Below are 18319 nucleotides of genomic sequence, written 5' to 3'. Positions count from 1 at the left end.
GCTGCGATACCTATAGCTGAGTTGTAACCAAATTTAAGATCTGATTCTACTAATTCGTCTACTGTTTCCATTTTCTTTTCGTAACCAGGTGCAACGAGGAAAGAAGTGAAGAAAGCTTGAAACACTGTGCTCATGACGAAACAATAACACACGTACAGTAGAAATATCAATCGTAATTTCCAAGTCTTCGGCATTTCTGGAACTGAGACTCCGAGGAAAACTGCCCAAGCGTTATATAAACTCAAGTTGATATTTCTGTAATTATTTGAATCTTTGGAGATGCGGGGTGTGTTGTAAGTCGCCAAACACGAGAATAAACAACCTGTTGAAATGTATACCATGGCCATCGTTAACCACACAGATATTGAGTATGTTGTAATTACCTTCTCCATTCTTCGTGATGCATCCGGACAAGGAAGAAACCACGACACTGATGTAAATTCAAATGGAATTGTCGGTTCATAATCTGAAGATATTAGAGCAGGAAACAATGGTAAAGCTCCAGTTACTATGTCACTTACTCCATTGGTTAACTCCGCTACAATCTGAAGGTAACCATCCATAGTTAGGTTTAATATGGGAGGTAAGAAAATCGGCGTCAAATTCATTTTTTCAATCGGTAGAAGAAGTTGCTGGACTGTCATGCCTTCTACTTTTAAGGAAGCATCGCCGTAGATTTGTGTAGAATTCTCCTTCAGATAAAGGAACGGATGAATACCAATGCTACCGACTTTGAGAGGACATCCAGAGTAGTCCTCTGGATTCTTTGTGGGGAACAGATCAACTTCTTGTGACGACGGCGGATATTTATACGATTGACATTGGTCCAACAAGATGACTTCTTTCACTTCCCCGCAGTTATCACCTTGATAAGGAAACCCAGTGTACACTTCCGCTATATATTTATTTGTTTCACTTACATGTGTGCTTTTCTCTTTATCATCTTGATTTGTAATTACGATGATAGTATTGATGATTCTGTAATACGACCACATTTCTATGTATACCTCAAGAGCCACTTCTTGTGGAGTATGGTTATCACGATAGATCACCATCACAATGAACCTCGCCCTCGGTTCCCACTGACTACTTTCGCTATCTTTCAACGAATCCAACTGATTGCGAAGGGAGTCCATAATGTCAACGTCGTCGTCTGGCCACAGGAATATTATATATCCACAAACGGTTTCGCCAGTGGGATTCAAGTTTTCGTCTCGTGGAAGAATACGATATGGTATATAGTTATCACTCATTTTCGTCAGCAACATATTCACAATAAGGATTACATCTTCATCCAATGAACTGGGCATCAGTGTTCGTTGGAGCCCTTCTCCTCTATTTTCTGGCATAGATACTAGCACATTACGGAAGTTGGAGAAATATGTGTTTATGATACTGTCTACACACGACACAAATTCCACTTCCTGCAAGTTAGACCATGTGATTTCTTTCTCCTCAGTATACACTCGTTGTAATTGTCCAAATATACAAAATAAGACAATTTCCACAGTGCCTCTCATCTTTCTGAGAGCTGTACCTGAAAATATAAGAAAAACACCACATTGACTACAGTAAGTTTATACAGGGTCCGGCAGAGGAATGGGTGATTATGAATAGTCGTTTATTAAGTTTAAACTCAATTCAAGAATACGTTTTTTCAAATCATATACGTTAGATCATGAAGTACATATTCAGACAATTATTTAATGAAAAGGACTTCCTTTTAAGTGATTACCACTGAGATGGAAGTGTTCGTTAGACATGCACAGTGTCAATAATGTCTTCATCTTCAACCATGCGATTTAAAATCTCATAAAACGCCCTTCGGTTGAGATCATCACTATATTAAGAAGACGAAATTAGTGTCGAGTGGCTTCAAAACATTCGTTTCTGTAATAACTTTTAATTGCAAAAGCATGTTGTGTACAGTTGCAAATTTCTATGAAGACTAAATGGCATTGTATTGACAACAGAATGTGCGCTCATTTTATTGCCTCTCTATTCAGTAAGAGATATATAAGCTCCTCAAAATCGCCCGTTCCACTACCGGACCCTCTATATTACACTAGTTAACAACATTCGACCAAGTTATTGTTTATGTTATTTTTTAGTGTTTATTGCTTCATTTTATGATGATGATTGTGATTACAGCATTGAATTTTCCTAAATATCGATATTTTAATTACAATAATGAATTTATTCTTCAATTTCCTTAAAAGCTAAAATTACTTAGCTAAGTTAATAAAAGTAGAGACATAGTGCTTCTTAACACAAAATGAACTCTACAGAAGTCTGAACGAGTACAAAAATAACATAAAAGAATTGAATTTTCAATACTACAACGCCTTCATTCCAAAGTATACATGATATCAGCTTCTTCGTTTATTCACTTTGGACCTTTTATCACATACTATGCCCCATGCATAGTCTTCCATCATAGTACAATCCCAACGTCTCTGATACCTTTTTTCAAATTCTCAACCAGTCCCTTGTAATTTTCACTTTTGTTCTCCAAAAACCATTGTATTAGCATTCTAAAAGTTTCTCAAGCAATACGTTTATCATTCCTGGCGTGGGTAATGAAGGACATATACCTTCCATCAAGGGGACTTGGTGTTTGAGTTTGTTGTGTTAGCGGTGGCTCTGTGCAATGCCAACTACACAAGAGTGACCCGCAATGTGTGCATGTCGCATTGTTGAAATCATATCGGCTTGATGTAATGTAGCTGTGCAGATTGAACGGAGCAATAGGATACATTAAACTAAGTAAAAATCCTATTTATGTGTTTTGTAATGAAGTGCGTGGTTAATTAGAGAATTAGGCTGAGTAGGTGTGCTACAACGCGTCGCCCGCTCACGCACGAAAACACACGCCCTCTCGGTTTCAACAGTCATTCCAGGAAGGTTCCAATCTTCCTAATGGCATGAAATAACGATACGTGGTAATCTGTGAGTACATTCTTTCCCTAATTATGTTTTATATTAAAAGCCAAGATACATTTATTACCAATCAAAACATTCATAATTTTAATACAAGACATAAATCAGATCTCTATCTACTCTCTGTTAGTCTAAGCTGTTGTAAAAAAAGAGTTCACTATTCTTGTATTACAGTCTTTAATGCACTGCCCAGTTATTTTAAAGCTTGCAAGGACCACGAGAAAAGATTTAGAAGAGAATTAGCAAAATTTCAATACTCTCTTAGCTTCTACATAACTAGGCTTCGAGACTTGGGACCCGTTACAATAAGTTTACTGTGCATGTACTACAGATTGTTGACTCGATGCAGGTAGTGCAAGGCACAGATGTGTTGCGGTAACAATGTTGCTATTTAGAGTAGAATAAGGTAGAATGGGGAAACACACATATTTACATTCTGTAAGTAAATATACATTACACAATGACAATGTCAAAAGAATGTGAAAAGCATTTATTCTCCTGTCTTTTATAAGCATTTGTGTTTAATTATACACAGTGTTAATGGTCGAAATAAACATTTAGAAGTTTTAATTTCTTTATTTATCCTATTGGTCGTCTATAGGAAGTCCAGTTACAGTACCGAATTGCAATTTACTACATATTCACCGTCTGAAATGTAAATCTTTTTTGCTTAACTGTCAAACACTGTGAAAAGCTGCGCTCTACGTCGTATGACGTGATAGGAGAAAAACGAAAAAAATCTAACATCACTGCAGTCTCTAAGAGAAAATCCTTCATTCTCGGATGACTCTATGTTCACTAATTTGCTGTTTAAGTTACACAATGTTCCACATCCGTTATTTTCACATACAATTGTTTTCCACTTCTGTTTTACACGTTCAGTAACCGGTGCACTTAATGTCTCATTAATTCTCTGTGTCATCATCATCATCATCATCATCATCATCAATAATAGTCTTGGATTAGGCCTCCTGGCCTGTTCCGCTTCCAGAAGAAAGTTGATCTTTCCATCTCTTCCTTGGTCTTCCGATGTCTCGTTTTCTATGAGGTGTATAGTATAATACTCTTTTGGGTAACCCATTGTTGGGCATTCTTAATACATGTTCATGCCAGTTGTTGCGGTAAGTTTCTATAATATCCGTAATGGCGGTGATATTCAATTCTGTTCGGATGTCAGCGTTCCTTTTATGGTCGTAAAGAGTATATCCTGCAAGAGGTCTTAGCAATCGCATTTCAGCAGCTTCTATTCTTCGAAGTTGTCCTTTCGTTAATGACCATGTCTCTGATCCATATAATAATGCCGGGACTGCCATAACTTTATAGAATTTCAAAATTGTTTCTGGTCGAACTTTCTTTAATAGACTTGATTTGATTGTCCTCAACAGTTGCTGAAATTAGGCAAGTTTAATATCTACGTCCCTGGAGTTTATATAAGAAAGATTGCAGCCAAGATAGTTAAATGTGTTAACTTGTTCTATACAATTATTATTGATTTCAATTTTGGATCTTACATGATTCTTTCCTTGGAAGGCCATGTTTCTGGTTTTATTTATAGAGATTCTCAAATTATAATTTTTTTGCTATTTTGTATAGTGTGTATATTGCTTTTTGTAACTTGTCTTCAGAATTTGCTAAGATTATCTGATCATCTGCGTAAAGTAATGTGTTAAGTGGGAAGTTGTCAATCATAAAGTTTGTGAGCAATTCGTCTTCCCAATTTTTGGTAATGTTATATATATATATATATATATATATATATATATATATATATATATATATTCTGTGTCATTTTCTCAATTAATTTGAGGGCTTCCGGCATCTCTTGCTCTGACTTTTCTAACTGTGTAATAGTTTCAAACACAGTTTGAAAATAGGTTTGTGTGAAAACCAAATTATTCGTCAGAACCTTCAAACCCAGAGCGTTTTTCTTTGCATATTTCTTGTCATTCATTCTGCAGAACCCCACTGTACGCTTTACTACTATACTCAGTACGCCGTTATGCGGATTTCGCACTGAACTGCTCTATTGGGTCTGAAGTCTCGAAGCTTATATAACATAACTGATGAATTGTTTATGCTTGGAAATTGAATTATTCTACTTGAAATGAAATGTACAATTTTGTATACCTCAACTAAAATATGCTTGTAAATTGAGTTAACCTGTTTGCTATGTACTGTATATTTTTGTACAGCATAACTGATGAATTATATATGCTTTAAATTCAATAGTAGTCTATATACCTCAAGTAAAAAATTGTTTTTGTATATAAATTGAACTAATCTACTTGATATGAATTGTACAAATTTGTATAGCTTAACTAAAGTAAAATGTTATGTTTTATTTAACGACGCTCGCAACTGCCGAGGTTATATCAGCGTCGCCGGTGTGCCGCAATTTTGTCCAGCAGGAGTTCTTTTACATGCACAGTAAATCAACTGGCATGAGCTTGTCGCATTTAAGCACACTTAAATGTCATAGACTGGCCAGGGCTCGAACCCGCAACCTCGGGCACAGAAGGCCAGCGCTATACCAACTGCGTCAACCAGGCCGACTAACTAAAGTATGATTGTAAATTGAATGAAATTGAATTAATCTGTTTACTATGTATTGTATACTTTTGCATAGCTTGGCTGAAAAACTGAATCTGCTTGAAATGAAATAGTAATCTGTATAGCTCAACTGATGAATCGTTTATGCTTGTAATTGAAGTAATTTGCATGACGTATGTTATCAATTTTTGTATATCTCAACAGATTGAATATGCTTTTATATTGAACTAATTTATTTCCTATAACTATATATTTTATAGCTCAACTGACGAATAATTGTTTCGGTTTGTAAATTTAATCACCTGGTTGCTATGTACTGTATATTTTTGTTGAGCCACGAACGTAGCTCAATCGATGATCCGGAGCTACGCTCGTAATTGGGATAGATCCCCGTTTGGTCTGATTACTGGTTGGTTTTACTTTTAGAGGTTTTCACTAACCATAAGGCAAATGCCAGGTAATCTATGACGAATCCTCGGCCTCATTTAACCTCACTTCATCTCGCCAAAAAATTTTAATCTTGTAAAAGTTTGACTTGTTCCACATCTTAAAGCTTCATTGCTAATGTAAGATCTGTGGAATACAATAAATGAAATGAAATTTAATTTGAAAGAAAACAGTCTATTTTATTGAAAAACTCTAAAGGAATAGATTATTCTTTATCAGTTTCTCTAAAGACAAGAGTAAAAATCAGAATCCAATGCATAGCACTTATGGAGTAAAACAGTGTTATCATTTAGGGGAAATGTATTTTTTTCTGTGAAAAGTATTCATTTCGAAAAAGTATAAGATTTTTTAATGTATAGTTTTAGAAAAGAGTTTTAAGTCCCAGAATGGGGACAGTCCGTATGATCAGACATACAACGAAACAAAACTAATTGTATTACCTAACTTAGTAGTCGTTCTCTTGTTAACCAGGTCGCTCGCCGTCTGATCAGACGCACTGCCTCCTTTCTGGGACTTACACAGAATCTGTGCGACAAACTTTTTTGTAAGACTGTACATCTTTTTTTAAGACTGTACACTTAAGCTGTTAAATTATGCACAGTTATATTTCTTTCTTTCTGTGTAACAGCCTCCTCTACACCGCATTAAATTGTCAAACGTTATAGAACGAAGAAAAACATGACTAAAATGTATCTGATATAATATTTTATCGTGAGACGGTTCAACCGCACGAACAAATAGTCTTAACAAGACGAAACGTGAAGTCTTGCCTTGGTTTTCAAAATGTATCACAATTTTACGAATAAAAAAATCACTGAATATAGTAGTTACCGTTTCATACCTTCGTTCTTGCGATGAATCCTCAGTGAGTGACTTTTGTTCTTTGTGTCTTCAGTTGACAAGTTGTCGAGCTCAAAGTTTAAGTTACAAAAAAAATTGTACTTTCCTCTTACATGAAGTATACGAAACTGAAATGACAAATGAAAACTTTAGGGTAAGCAGTCAGTTAACTGCCCTACAATGAGCTTACTGAAAATCAAATGCTACGGGACGCGTTCGTTTTGTGACAGTGTAATTACTTTCTTTCGTGATCCCTACTTAACTGGAGTCTGTCACGGGTTTTATGAATATTGTATTTATCCTACATGTGCACGAATGTTACTAACGAAATAGCACGGTATTCACCATAAAATTTGCTTTTATTGGTGAAGGGATTAGACCAGCGGTAACCAAAACTCGAACGGCAATGATTGCACGCGAGAGATAGTCTTAGTAGTAAGGAGGTGGGGGAGAGGTACTTGGCATGAAAACTACAACCAGTGGTTGTTCGTGCACTAACAATGAGTTCATCAACCCGCGAATAAAAATAGTTAGCTTTGCTGTATCAGTAATGTCACTACTGTCATCAAGTGCCAATAAAAATATATACGAATTTTCCTGGTTTTTTTTCTTTTAAATTCCTCATCAACACAATCAGAAATTTCCTGAATTCTCTGCTGAATATTTAGTCGAGAAATGCGCAGTTTTTTTTTCAAAATTAATTAACAACTTTCATAGGACAAATTATTTGACCCATCTTGATCATTACACTTTTAAAAAACTCTCCTTGTTGGATGGCTTAAGGGAACGAGGTATTTCGTTCGCCACTACATTTATTTATGTCATATTTCTCTTCATGACGATGATTTAAGGCTGATTTCAGTTCTTGGAGTTTAATAGCTCGTTTCATTACTACACTAACACGTAATATTTAATCACTTTCTCTATAATAATAATAATAATAATAATAATAATAATAATAATAATAATAATAATAATAATACCTGTTATGCCTATGTATTCAGTGTAATGCATTGTAATGTCGCTTCTATATACTACTAATTGAACCGTTGAGCAAAGCAACATATTACAATTTCTCCGACAGAACAGCGAATAAATTCCTCTTCCCATTCTGTATCAAATCTTCTGTTCCTGCTCGTAGAGACAGAGGGTTTGTAGAGCTACATGGTACCGACACTGCTTACCTACAGTACCTGAGCGAGACAGAGAGCAATGTAAAGGAAACTCCCCTTACCAATATGAATGTCTTTGATTACACGATGTAATCACGATGTCTAGTTTGGTCACCGCTGGATTAGACCGATATGATAGGGGGAATGACATCAGCAAGACAGGCAGTATTCCTGTTGTTGTACAGTATGTGTTAGGCTAGAGCAGTCATGTCAAACTCAATGCCACCATAAACCTACACACAGCACGGTACCAGATTATGGGCAGATGACATAAAGGAGACGAAATTCAATGGTACCCGCATTAGGTTCTGTGTGCGAATGTAAGACCAGGGAAATTTCTTGTGCACGATTAGCTACAGTACTTATTTAAGGACAAGATTACAGTATGGTCTCGAACTTCGACTGAGGCATACATTCTTTGCTGTTGTTAAAATGCAGTCCTTAATAAATTGTCCGTTTGAATAAGTTCCATGTCTTGCGACAATCATACGCGTTAGTTCATAACTTGCTCTCATAGCATCAACACGATATAATTCCAGGTTCTACGAATATATATAACCTATAAATCACAATAGTGTCTCGCGAAGCGTTAAGAAAGTTATCTCAACAAAGAGGTGTTTGTCCAGGACATCAATTTGTAAACCGACTAACAGTTAAAAATGAAGCCTTACAACACTAGTTCATAGTCCACCGCTGTGAAGTAACGGTTAGCATGCCTGACCGTAAAACGAGCGGGCACTGGTTCAAATCCTAGTTGGGACAAGTTTCTGGTTGAGTTTCTTTCGGGGTTCTTCTTCAACCAATTAAGAGCAAATGCTGCGCAACTTTCGGCGCTGGACTCTGGACTCAATTCGTTGGAATTATCACCTTCGTCTCATTCAGATGCTAGATAATCACAGCAGTTGATAAAGCGTCGTAAAATAACCAATTAAAACACTAGTTAATAAATTAAATAAGACGGACCACGTGGTTATTGGGTTCAGTTATATCGATAGAGACTAATAGTTCAGAAAACTGGCAAAAGATTTGTTAGCATACATTCTTCTCTCTACTCGTTATATTAAACTTATTTTTAAAAAATCTCTCCCTTTCCTTCAAAGAAAATACCGAATTTTGACAAAAAATGATAATATGATTTCATTTCTTCTAATTGTCACCTTTAACCCCATCTTCAGCAAAAATATTATAGCAGGCTAATTCTTAATGCAAAAAATGTTATCAATGAAAAATATTTTCTTGGCAACTGCTCAGTGGAATTTTAAATTTATATAGTCGGTTGTATATATAAAAGTATGTTACATTTGCTCTTTTTTCTTCTGCGTTTGTATCTTTTATCACTTGTCAGAAAAATGCACCCAAAATTGAGAAATTTAACATTTTTCTGTACTTTCTTATTTTTATGACACTGGTACACTTTTCTCGGAAAGTATTGTACCCAGAAGGATGAAATTACTATACAATATCAATGTGATGCCATTTTCCACAGTAGGTTAAAAAATTAAGTTTATTTCTATCTTAAGCAAAAATAAAAAATAATTTTCAGTCATTCTTAATGCAAAATATTTTATCAATGACTTTTTTTTTTTTTGCCAACCGTTCAGTGGAATTTTAAATTTATTTAACCGGTTGTATACATAAAGGTATGTTACATATGTCCTATTTTTTCTACATTTTTTCTTCTGAGAAAAGTGCACCCAAAATTGAGAAATTTAACATTGTAAGATATGGAAGTACAGACGCCCCTTACGTTCACTTTTATATTTTATTTAGTATTCAAAGAGTCATCTATACATTCATTCAACTGCTTAATTGTCCACAAAAACAATATTTCAAATACTTATGTATATGGAAAAATAAAGAATTTAGGAATGGAAAAGTAAGTAATCCACTATGTAAAATACAGGACCAGTACCGATTTGAATATAAAAATAGAAGGGAGCAGAGACAAAGATTTTATTCATAATAGTACACCAATACATATTTGAATCGCACTTTTTAGAAAGGAACTAAGTCAAAATTTGTCATTTTTATTTCTTCTGATGAAATGATTAATACTTCCAAGACGCAAAGATAAACAAAGAAAGGAACTTAAACAAACCTTTCCCAGTATCTCTAACATCGAGTTGATGTTTATATTACGGCACTGGTACACTGGTATTTATTAATGAAAGTAAATTCTTTTGCTCTCCTGAAAAATAGAACATTTTGACTTAGTTCCTTTCTAAAAAGTGCGATTAATTTTCTAATGTGAATCTCTATTTTCAAATTTAAGGTGCAGTGAAAACATTACAAATCTTTTCGTATTAATGCACTTTCAAAGTCAAGTCTTTGGTGAGCTCAAACTTGCAATACGAAGAGGTGTATTGAAATTTAAGAGTGTCATCCCAAAACTCGCTCAGTCCATTTGGCCATTTATAGATACTTACTTACTTACTGGCTTTTAAGGAACCCGAAGGTTCATTGCCGACCTCACATAAGCCCGCCATTGGTCTCTATCCTGAGCAAGATAAATCCAGTCTCTACCATCATATCACACCTCCCTCAAATCCATTTTAATATTAATTTCCCATCTACGTCTCGGCCTCCCCAAAGGTCTTTTTCCCTCCGGCCTCACAACTAACACTCTATATGCATTTCTGGATTCGCCCATACGTGCTACATGTCCTGCCCATCTCAAACGTCTGGAGTTTATGTTCCTAATTATGTCAGGTGAAGTATACAATGCGTGCAGATCTGCGTTGTGTAATTTTCTCCATTCTCCTGTAACTTCATCCCGCTTAGCCCCAAATATTTTTCTAAGAACTTTATTCTCAAACACTCTTAATCTCTGTTCCTCTCTAAAAGTGAAAGTCCAAGTTTCACAACCATACAGAACAACCGGTAATATAACTGTTTTATAAATTCTAACTTTCAGACTTTTTGACAGCAGACTAGATGACAAAAGCTTCTCAACCGAATAATAACAGGCATTTCCCATATTTCGTCTGCGTTTAATTTCCTCCTGAGTGTCGTTTATATTTGTTACTGTTGCTCCAAGATATTTGAATTGTCCACCTCTTCGAGGGATAAATCTCCAATTTTTATAGTTCCATTTCGTACAATATTCTGGTCACGAGACATAATCACATACTTTGTCTTTTCGGGATTTACTTCCAACCCTATCGCTTTACTTGCTTCAACCAGAATTTCCGCGTTTTCCCTAATCGTTTGTGGATTTTCTCCTAACATATTCACGTCATCCGCATAGACAAGAAGCTGATGTAACCCGTTTAATTCCAAACCCTCTGCGTTATCCTGGACTTTTCTAATGGCATATTCTAGAGCAAAGTTAAAAAGTAAAGGTGATAGTGCATCTCCTTACTTTAGCTCGCAGTGAATTGGAAAAGCATCAGATAGAAACTGGCCTATACGGACTCTGCTGTAAGTTTCACTAAGACACATTTTAATTAATCAAACTAGTTTCTTGGGAATACCAAATTCAATATGATGAATTATAATTATTATTGTTATTATTATTATTGTTATTATTATTATTTTGGTTAAGAAGTTAAAAAATAATGTTGCTCCTGGTATAGATGGAATTAAGAATAATACTTTCAAAATTATTATCAAATGTATATTAAAACCCATGGTTCATATTTTTAACTTATGTTTTGTGCAAGGTATATTCGCAGATGTTTTGAAATGTGCCATAGTAATTCCAATATACAAATCTGGAGATAAAAATAATTTAAATAACTATAGACCTATATCTTTACTTCCAACATTTTCCAAATTGCTTGAAAAACGTTTAAAGAATAGATTAATAAATAATTTAGAAAAACATAAAATCCTCTCTAAAAATCAGTTTGGTTTCCGCAATAATATTTCTACTGATGATGCTCTTATTAATGTTACTGGAAACATTATCAATGAACTAGATATCGGAAACAAATGTTTGGGTATTTTCTTGGATCTACGAAAAGCTTTCGACACTATCAATCATAATTTACTTAAGAACAAACTACATTCTATTGGAGTTAGAGGTATAGTTTTAAAATTATTCCAATCATATTTTAGTAACAGAAGGCAAATGACCAAAATTGAAGACCAATTTAGTGAATACAAATATATTGATATAGGTGTACCGCAAGGAACAATTTTGGGACCTATTTTATTTCTAATATATGTTAATGATCTGCTAAATATAAATTTAGAAAAATTTAATGGATCTATATATTCATATGCGGATGATACAGTAGTTATTTTCAGTGGTTTTTCTTGGCAGGAAGCATATAGAAATGCTAACATAGGTGCTAACATTGTTAAAAAATGGCTTAATTCCAACTTCCTTTCTTTAAATATATCTAAATCAACTTTAGTTCCTATTTCGTTAACAGCTGCCAGTTTTCAAAATTTAAAATTTAGCGATAAATATAGACTAATAATACACATTGAAAATTGTTTAGATCCCAAAAGTTGTAAATGTCCACCTTTCAAAGAAGCCACGTATGTCAAATAGCTGGGTATCATTATTGATCAGAATTTAAAATGGCTTCATCACATTACTTATCTTTGTAAGAGGCTTCGTAAAACAATTTATAAATTAGTTAATCTTCGATGCTACTTACCTATTAGAGTTCTACGAAATGTTTATTTGGCCATTATTCAGTCTATCATTCAATATGGTATAACTGTTTGGGGTGGAAGTACAAAAATTAATCTTAGTCCGTTAAATTTACTACAAAAACGAATAATTAAAATTTGTTTGAAGAAACGTTTCGATTATCCAACTAAATTAATTTATTCTGAATTTAATGTATTTAATATTGAACAAATTTATAAGTATACGCTGTTAAAATTTTATCATAAAAATCGTAATAAGTTTGTATTACAGACACACAATTATGACACAAGACGAAATATTAATTCAACATTAGTAGAACCTAATTGTATCACATCTGCTGGTCTAAAGCATAGCATAAATTTTGGCCCTCGGTTGTACAATGCTTTAACTAAATTACACCCAGAACTTCTAACATGTAACCCACTAACATATAACAAGAAAATTAGAAACGTGTTAATATCTTCAATTTGATTAAATAAATTTATAGCCTATGTGTATGAATTAATCAACCTATATTATATTTGTATTCTATAATTTTAAAATATATATTAGTCCTACTTTTCACGTGCGATATTGTTCTTCTCTAATATTAATATTATATTATATAATTCCATTGCCGCTGTTATATTTTAGTTCCTATTTTATTTTACTTATTTATTTATATTATTATTTTTTATTTTAATATTATATCTGAACTGCGACCGAGCACGAGCGCTGCTCATTCGTTCTCAAATTTTGTTAATACTACTGTATCTTCTTTTTATATTGCTTGTATTATTTTATTTGTATTTCTCTTTGTTTGTTTTGTAATTATATTTCTTTATATTTCTAATAAGAATCTATACTAATAATAAATCTGTAGCCGAAATTTTTCTGGCAATTTTCGATTTTCCAAAAATAATTGGTCCTAACATATATAACTAACCACCCTGAAACCGAAAATCGCTTTTTTGAAATTTTTGCTTGTATGTCTGTCTGTCTGTCTGTATGCTTGTTACCTTTTCACGCGATAATGGCTGAACGGATTTCGATGAAAATTGGAATATAAATTAAGTTCGTTGTAACTTAGATTTTAGGCTATATGGCATTCAAAATACATTATTTAAAAGAGGGGTTATAAGGGGGCTTGAATTAAATAAATCGAAATATCTCGCTTATTATTGATTTTTGTGAAAAATGTTATATAACAAAAGTTTCTTTAAATATAATATCCGATAAGTTTTATTCCTCGATAAAGTTAGATAGGACTGATATTTAATGAGATAAATGAGTTTTAGAATTAAAATAACTGCCATCTAAGGCCGTGTAATGAATTTAAAAAAAATTACTTCGTCTATAAGGGGCCTTGGACAGCAACAATCGAAAGCTATGAAAGATAGCCTACAGAGAATGTTTCTGTGTTTATATGAAGTAATATCGGAAGCTAAATTAACCGATTTGTATAATTAATTATTATTTCACCATTGGGAAGTGTAGTTTCTCTAGATGGACATAATGCTATAATGTTATTACAGTAACTTCTGATATAATATAATATAATATAATATAATATAATATAATATATAATATAATATAATATAATATACCGGTAATATAATATGTATAATATAATACAATATAATTTAAGTTATTTGAAGAGTTCAGAACCATAGTGGGCCAAGCGCCATTTAGCCTACTGAATACGTAGAAAACAAGGGTTAAAATGAAGTTATTACCATAATTCAATGGAAACCTATAACAAGTAAAATAAAATATACACATTAAATCTAAATGATGTCAATCTTCATTAAACTATGGTTGCATGTAATAAAAATTAAGAAACATGTTAAAGGAATTGTCATTGCACCAAATGAGTGTCTCTGGACCAAAATCATCGCATTTCAATTATTTGGATGCAATTTAAATTAAGTAACATATTAAACGATTTATCCTTCTATCAAACACGAATGTTCCCTCGATCAAATGTCCTATTTTAATTATGTGATTACTTTATATTTATTTCTAACGGGTGCAGCGGAGCGCACGGGTACGTCTAGTATTAAATAAAATTTCTCTCTTAACCGAGTCATACGCTTTTTTAAATCTATGATAATTATACTTTTTAAGACCACTGTAGTTACATGACAATCCTTGTCTAAAAGTTTGTGTTATTGTGCATGTCACTTGAATACTCGCTCAGTCCGTAGACCAGTGTATAAAAAAAAACTAGTCCAGTTCTCTCATAAAAATGGGCTTTACGCGTTTTGAAATCACACTCTTCAATTTTATTGTAGTGCACTGTGACATTATTCACATATCCGTAGACTTCTAATGATTAATTTGGTGGTAAGAAGCAAGAACACACACAACAATGAACACAATGAAACTAGCAAAGTACCCTAAAATTATCGCCATAAACGCTGGACCCAAATGTGAAGCAGAAAACACAAAATACAACTCACTTCTTTCATAGCCATTTTGTAATTTCTCACTATTTAATCTTGCTTCAAACATCATTACTTCCCATTAGCGATCAATTCACGCCCCTTCCAAACTTCGTCTTATGAAATAGTTCAATTGGTTCAAATATATGCTTCCTTTAGGCAGTAGAAATACCATGCTTAATGACAGTAATTTATTGTTGAGAGTGCACAAGAATTTGGTTTCGTCATAAAAGCCTACAGAGCTTGCCAGGTATTCTGTGTATAATGCTGAAACTATTGTAACTATGTCCCTCTTGTAAATTATACGCTATACACATTTTCTATAGCGGGAATAAAGGAATCTATATATCTCTTTGTAATCCACAGCCCATGCGGCAAATTCTATTGCCGAATCATAACCGATTTTCAAGTCAGATTCGAATACCTCATCAAAAGTTTCAAGTTCATTTTCATATCCAGGCTCGACGAGGTAGAAAAGGAAGAAGGCTTGAAACACCGTGCTTATAACGTAGCAATAGCAGACATAAAGCAGAAAAACCTCCTCAGTTTCCAAGTATTAGGCATCTGTGGGACTGACACTCCGAGAAAAACAGACCATGCGTTGTAGAAGCTCAAACTGATGTTAGTGAAGTTAACTGAATCTGTACGGTTAAGTAAGATGGTTCTATTTGCCGAACACCAGAACACACAGCTCACACAAATGTAAACCAGTCATCGTTGCCCAGATAGAAGCAGTGTACGTTGTAATTACCTTTTCCATTCTTGAAACTGACGTCGGGCATGGAACAAGCCATGACACTAAAGTAAATTTGTATGGAATGGATGATTCGTATTCTGACGATATAGAAACCTAAAATTCCAACTAATATATCTGATTCCCCACGGACTAACTCGCTTACCACCGTATAAATATCATCAAAAGTAAAGTTTAATACGGGTGGAAGGAAGACTGGTTTCAAATTCATTTTCTGGATCGATGGCAGTAGATGATGTTCGACCGAAAGTCTTCCAACTTTCAAAGGCCTGTTTTCTTTTTGTGTAGAATTATCTGGCAAATTAATAAAAGGATCGATACCAATGCTAGCCACTTTGAAGTGACAGCCTTGATCATAGTTCTTAGGAGTCTTTGTGGGGAAGAAGTTGACTTCCTGTCCAGGAGTTGGGTATTTATCCCACCGGAATTGATCCAGTAGCACGATTTCTTTCACCTCCCCAGAGTTGCCCTGTTCATAAGGGAACCCAGTGTACAAGTCTACTGTCGGCTCATTTATTGCGTTTCCACGTTTGTTTCTCTGATGTTCATCTTGATTTTGGACTACAACTAAATTGTTGATGATGTTGTAATACGACCACATTTCTTTGTAAATTTCAAGAGCCAGGTGTTGTGGATTGCGGGTGCCTGGATTCGTAAGTATCACAATAAACCTAGCTCTCGGTTCCTACCGAATACCTTCACTGTCTTTTAGCACATCCAGTTGAATTATAATGGAATCAATAATGTCACTGCCTTCTTCTTCTGACCAAAGGAATAATACATATCCCCACGTTACTTCTCCTATGGGATTTATTTTCTCCATTTTTGGCATAATCTCGTACGGCTTGTAGTTGAAGTTAATTTTCTGTAACATCGAGTTTATCTTCAGAATATCATCGCTGTTAGGCAAAATATTTTTAAGATTTTGTTTCAGTACCGAGTCTCGGTTCTCTACCATAGATACTCCCACGGATCTCAAATGGAGGAAATACGTGTTTATAATTTTATTCTGTCTATGCATAATACAAGGTTCTCTACTTTCACAATTGGGAGTTCGATAGCTTTCTCAAGGCAGATCCTTTGGAGAATGGAACACAGGATGATGATGAAGAATGTTTTCTTTGTTGCATTCGTGTTTATATTTGTTATATCTGGAAGATTCACTGTACTGTATACGAAATAAGAACCAGCATTCGGAGAACACTAATTTCATATTGTTTCACTTTAAACCTTGTTCTTGGATTCTGACAAAACACATTCCTTTAATAACGAAGAGAACTACTACAAAAGGCCGATTCACAATACAGATGTGAGTTAATATTTTTTTCTTTATTAGTATTAGAGAAAATGGAGTGACATGCAAGCTGATAAGTAGGACTCCGATTTTGAGGACCTAAAAGTTAAAAATTACAGTGAGTATATATATAATTTGTTGTGTTCGAATCTGAAAGGTATACTTCGCACGAAAACATGACGACCTTCCCTCATCCCCTTCACCAGTTAACTGCAGGCACGCGCAAGGGATAAACCCTTAGCCGAGTTGCCAATTCTTGAAGTCACTGTGATTTGTGAACGTTTTTCAAACTGTGTTCCGTGAAACAGCGATTTTCAGCAAGACTATATTATCTTTGTAAATATACTTAATTTATAATTACTAGAACAAAATTGGTATAAAAATGAACGAACTTATTTTAAAAACACTTATATTTGTATTTTCACTAACATGTTTTGCCTAAATAAACAAAGAAATGCAGAATTATATAATGAGTGTTAATTTCTCATGTTATTGAAATTCCAGAATTTTATACTTAATTAAGTATGTTGCGCTGGTAAAATTTTCGGAAACTGTGATCATTGAATAGCAATTTTTAGTACAAAAGAGTAAAATTAGATTTTATCCTCTTCGCCTTGGGTGATAATTTCCGCGAGCGCATAAAATCTGTTCACTCTAGTGTGGTATACACAATTTTTTATTCATTACTGGTATGTAAATTTAATTTTAAATTGTAGATGTTTTCTTTGTAATGTGTTGTTGGCGAAAGGTTCATATATATTCATATTAATTAATGCTAATATGTTGGTTGTCATGTAGAGAATGATTTAAAACCATTTAATTCACTGCTGTAAGTTAGACAACTTTTAAGCACTGCTGTAAATAATGTCATTATTTAGGTTGCTAAGGACGGTGAAATAAAGACCAGTTTAGATACCAGTCATGGATAAATGTATCATCAATTTTTTTTCTTAACACGAAAATCATATTAAAGCACAAAAGAATATATTTGTTTCTCTGCCAGTTTAGTTGCTGATTCGATGCAAATTTTCTGTAGTTCTAAGGAACGTTATAAATTAATTAAGGGGGCATGTACACATCTTATACCTTAAAATTGTGTTATGTAAAATATGGGCCTAATATAAAATTTAAATTTCTACACCAACTTTTGAAGTTCGTTCAGGTAAAACAATCTGTATTAGTTTTTTTTTTTAGTTATTTAACGGCACTGTATAAATTACTAGGTTATTTAGTGTCGATGGGATTGGTGAAAGCAAAATGGTATTTGGCGAGATGAGGCCGAGGATTCGCTAT

Source organism: Periplaneta americana, chromosome 1 (genome assembly GCF_040183065.1).
Source record: "Periplaneta americana isolate PAMFEO1 chromosome 1, P.americana_PAMFEO1_priV1, whole genome shotgun sequence".
NCBI lineage: Eukaryota > Metazoa > Arthropoda > Insecta > Blattodea > Blattidae > Periplaneta > Periplaneta americana.
This window is presented reverse-complemented; position numbering follows the sequence as displayed.